The sequence below is a fragment of the Papaver somniferum genome, chromosome 11 (assembly GCF_003573695.1).
Source record: "Papaver somniferum cultivar HN1 chromosome 11, ASM357369v1, whole genome shotgun sequence".
NCBI classification, from domain to species: domain Eukaryota; kingdom Viridiplantae; phylum Streptophyta; class Magnoliopsida; order Ranunculales; family Papaveraceae; genus Papaver; species Papaver somniferum.
Genome location: NC_039368.1, coordinates 33,601,138 through 33,605,961, shown reverse-complemented (window position 1 = coordinate 33,605,961; position 4,824 = coordinate 33,601,138). Strand labels below are relative to the sequence as shown.

At 37.3% G+C, this 4,824-nt stretch overlaps 1 long non-coding RNA gene across 1 annotated transcript; it reads left to right on the top strand.

Annotated features, from left to right (window-relative positions):
* Positions 1-3,720: 3,720 nt before the first annotated feature.
* On the top strand, positions 3,721-4,482 carry LOC113320809. The gene is made up of 2 exons (XR_003346302.1): positions 3,721-3,833; positions 4,242-4,482. It is a non-coding gene; the product is annotated as an uncharacterized LOC113320809 (long non-coding RNA).
* The last annotated feature ends 342 nt before the right edge of the window (positions 4,483-4,824 follow it).

Below are 4,824 nucleotides of genomic sequence, written 5' to 3'. Positions count from 1 at the left end.
TCATGGACTGGATTCCCGGACTTAGCTTCACGCAAGTAGTTTATCAACTCCAGCAGAAATTCTCGGGTTTGAGAACTTCGGCAGTTCGCGGACTGAGTTGGGGGACTTGGCTCACGCCATTCTTCCGTTTCTCTTGATCAACAAAGTTCACAAACTTTGGTTCAAGGAATAGGACTTATACATAAATGTGTTTCCACAACAATGCTTATGTACACCAAACTCTCATTTCAATCATTGAAACATTCTTAGAGGACGTTATATAGTTGTTACACCATTTCTTGTCAAAGCAATTTTCAAGATGATTGAAACATATCATGACTTTCGTCACATGGTAAAGATAAACTTGATTGAAGCGAAAAGCTTACCAACACATATTTCGAGATATAGATAGGCGAGGTATACTCGGCTCGAAATACCAAATGTGTATAATCCAAGTCTATATATATACAGCATACGACTTCTTGTCTCAAAGAGTAGGAGATAGAGTAGATAGACTTTTGAGTGATAGATAAGTTCAAGTCTTCACATACCTTTTTGTCGAGAAGTTCCACCGGTTCCTTGAGTAGTTCTTCTACTTGTATGATGAATCGTCATGAAGTCCTTGATCTCAACTACACTTTCTATCCTAGTCCGAGACTTAGATATAATAGACTAGAAATCAAGACTTATAGTTTTGATCACTAACATTGACAAACATGCTTGAGATAGCAACACATGCGAGTTCGACCGAGCAATGCTCTAACAGTCACCTCAAGTAGATTGTTATTTTCCCAACATTTAGAGAAAGGGGAAAAAATATCATTTTTGAGGTTTGGAAAAAAAAAATATTCAAAGACGTTCAAGACCTAAAGCATAAATAGGATTTTAAAGATAAGTTAAGCTCTTCTTGTCTAAACACAAGCTCAACCGTAGCCTCAACCCCTCAATGTCAAAAGACAAGCTAAGTCTTTGTTTCAGCTCAATCGCCAAAAGAAAATCTAAGTTTTAGCTATGACTCCTAGTACGCGCTCCCTCGAATACATGCTAGTCTTGGCCTCCCTGGAGACTCATGAAACGTCAATGGATGACTCTTCAGCATGATCAGAAACTTAATGTCTCCCGTAAGAACGACACTCTCTCTTATCTAAGATTAGAGACTGACTATGAGTACACCCCCACGAGATACAAATGGTCATATATACTCTAGGCCACGACTCGTCTTATCTGGACCTCATTATTGGTTCCTAATATATCCCTCTGAGATACATTGACAATTATTCCCCTAGGCTTCGCGACAGACTTCTAAAATATCCTTTCGAGACACATTGGTCTAGTATGGCCCATAATATGGACATAATCATGGATTGACTCCTAGTACATCTCTGTGAGATACACTGGTCAAATATGAGCATCCAAAAATTAGTCTCATTGAGACAGTTCCATATAGGAAAAAGACATTATTATCCTCATTCTCGGTCTTCCAAATTGAAGAGACCGACTCAAAGGCTATAAGTAAAGCCCCAACCAGCCTCATGATCTGAGCATCACAATCTCATTTTAAGGTTTTATACAAATATAAGACTTATGCATAAGCCTCATCTAGGGCACAAGCCTCTTTCTCAGCTTATCAAACACGCCCACGACTAGTAAATTGAGTCTTAACCATACATGCTTATCCAAAAACGTAAATAAACTCCCTTGAGTTCTACACGCTCAACAAAAGGACCCACCAACAAGAATTAATCCTCCATATGACATATGTGACCGTCCATGCAAAGATAGAGCTTAGTCTTATCTTCTCTCGTTTTATACGTACACACGCTTTCTAAGGTATTTCTTGTCTTTTACGTGACTCATCCTAGTCATAGCTCAAAAGTCGGAGAATATTCTTTTATCTCAGCCAACATCTTCTATAGAGAATATCGTACCTTGTCAACACATCATCACAAAGGCTGACTAAGTCACACACAGTCGGGGAATTCCAATTAGAGTCTTGATATGGCAGTTTGCGGCACGTGTTAGAAATATCCGGATTATTTCTCACTGCAAAAGAGAATAAAGGCGATGGAAAGGAATAAGAGGATAAATCGGTCTAGTTTATCCTTAGTTATTCCTGAAAAGAAGGGAACAGTGCTCCGCACAAGATGTAATCTCTATTTTCACCAACTTGAGATTAGAGATTTCATCGGTAAATAGGTCATCTAGTCATCAAGCCAAAAAAAACTTTCTCAACAATCTTAGAGAAATTATTCTAGAAACCTTGCTTCCCTCCCAGAGACTAGCCCTAATCTCTCATATGACTGAAGTATCCCTTGTACGGACATTCCTCTTAGTTTAGGCAAGGACAATTCATGCTCAAGCATCTCAACCTCCTGAACTCACTTTCAGAAATCGTGGAATCGCGCTTTTAGCCTCTCACCGATTTTAGGTAATTACGGTTTCAAACATTCACGTTGGTTTCTTCTATCAATGAAATATGAACACTCAAATCTAATGTAAAAAATTATTTGAATTACGATATTTTTCAGATTCGATAGTTCAATCAACTTTAGTGAACTTATCTATCATCGATGAAAGATATGAAAAATAAATATGATGGAGGACGACAATATCTTATTTAGACATTAACCCTAAGCTTTGACTAGTAGATATTAATTTTAATCAATATCAAAATACCACTTTATCATATTCACATAGTTCATCAACACAAGAAGCTCAAAAGGAATCACCCATTCCCCATCCTTCAAAATGTCCTTCATGTTTGTAGTGTTCTCAATATTTCGCAAATTTGAGCTGCCTATCTGTCCTAAAGAAACATCACCAAGGGTGGAGCCAACTTAGAGCATGAGTGTGCAATTGCACCCCAGCCAAGCTGGCTCTCAAGCCCATTTTAAGCTATTTTTTCCCATTTTGCATCGTGAAAACTACGGTGATACCCATTTTTCAGATTTTTTACACTGAGAACCCACTCCCAGAAAACTTCATGCGTGCACCTATTTCCTGTAAGAAAATTATTCTCAAACCCATATTTTATAAAATTCTGTTTTGCTCTTTTCTAAAGGAAAAAACTACTTCTTCAATTTGTTATCTAAATCTTCACGATTTATAAAGGGGGAATACCAGTACTACTAAGTGCTGATACCATTTCATCGATCCAACGACCGGGATCGGTGAGATCTTTTTGTCCTATATGAAACGGTATCAGCACTTAGTAGAACTGGTATCCCCTTTTATAAATCATGTAAATCTTCATCAACACTTGAATTACGATTCTTACTGCTCACTCCCAATAGATTGATGATGGTGTAATTAGGGTTTATAAAGGAGAGATATGGAATCGATAAGGTTTTTAATATCGATCTCTTGATAAAAAGTATATTTTAGATCTGATTGATGCAACTAAGGTTGGTATTATGGGATTGTGATTCAATTTGAGGTTTGTATAAGATTTCCTTTACTGATTCAAAGGGTTTCTTTTGGTTTTCAAGTAACGGATTTTTTCTCATAGAGAAACGAAATTCTCTTTTCCTTTAACTAAAATAAATTTATTTTATTTCTGAGTTGGACAATGATGATACTCGGTTTGCTAGCAATCATAGAGAAGCTGCCAGGGAGATTGCTAGTGATTTGGGCACAGTTGAGGATGTCTTGAGGGTTTGTTGTTTGCCCTTAATTAGCTATTTGAATTCACAAGGTCTTCTGTCTGTTCGAAGCGTCTGCAAATTATTGCGCTCCACTGTCCGGGGTGATGCTCTTTTATATATTGATCATCCATTGAATTAGTGGGTTACAGGCGATGGTCTTTTGCAACTAGCTAGTAGGGCTCAAGGAAGCTTGAGAACTTTGAGTAAACAGTAAGTGACTTAAACTACATTCATTCTCTTGTCAGTGTCATCAGAACATTATTGACATGTATGGGTTTGATTGATTAAGGAATTAGGATAGTAATTGTGGAATTTCAGGGAAGAGTTATTTTTATTGGTTGAAAACTTAGCTGTGGATGTTGTTTTCTGCGGAAGCTCTCTTGGCTGTGTATAGCTAATGGTTGTAGAGCTTTCACGTGGGATGGGTGTACAACAAATGAGATGTGTAGATTCCAGTTTTATTGGTTGTGGGTTTGTGTATTGTGATTAGGAGGGGATTTTAGGGATGATGATGGTTTGGGATTTTTGTATGAGGTGTAGGTTGGTGATTTTTGTTGTTGTTGTTGGAGGTTAAGTACTAAGAAGCTAATTTGTTTGTGTTTGTATATTGGTTTGCAGCCGTGTGTGTGGGAATCCACATGCTATCATCAGAAAGTATGGACTGATGTGTCGCAGGCAGTGTTTCCATAGCAATGCCAAGGAAATCGGTTTCATCAAGGTGAGCTGTCTACAAGAAATTGAGATTTTTTGGTAAATTTGATCATACACTTGGTTAGATGAGTTTCTGTGGCAATTCCATAATATATGTAACATTTCAGAGGTTGTGTTTTCTGAAAATAAAGTTCTGAATTGGTTTTTTCTTATCCTGTACACATCTCTCAGCAAAGTAGACCCTGTTGTAGGGGTTTGAATGGAATTTGTCATTTTGTTGTCATTTTGAGAAGCAAACAGAGAGATACCTTATATTGTTCTTTGTTCTATAACAATCCCGCTGCATCATTTTAGAGTGTTTTATTTGCTAGAAGCAAACTGGCTGCTGTTCTTAATTGGATGTTGTACTGTGCAAAGCCCTTGGCGCACCATTACATTGACATTGATTTTGTACTTCTCAAATTTGACCTATTCTGGGATTTTAAATTGATATACTGTTGTAAACTTGAATATATTAGATGGGTTGTACTCCTAGTTTGTCATCAATTAA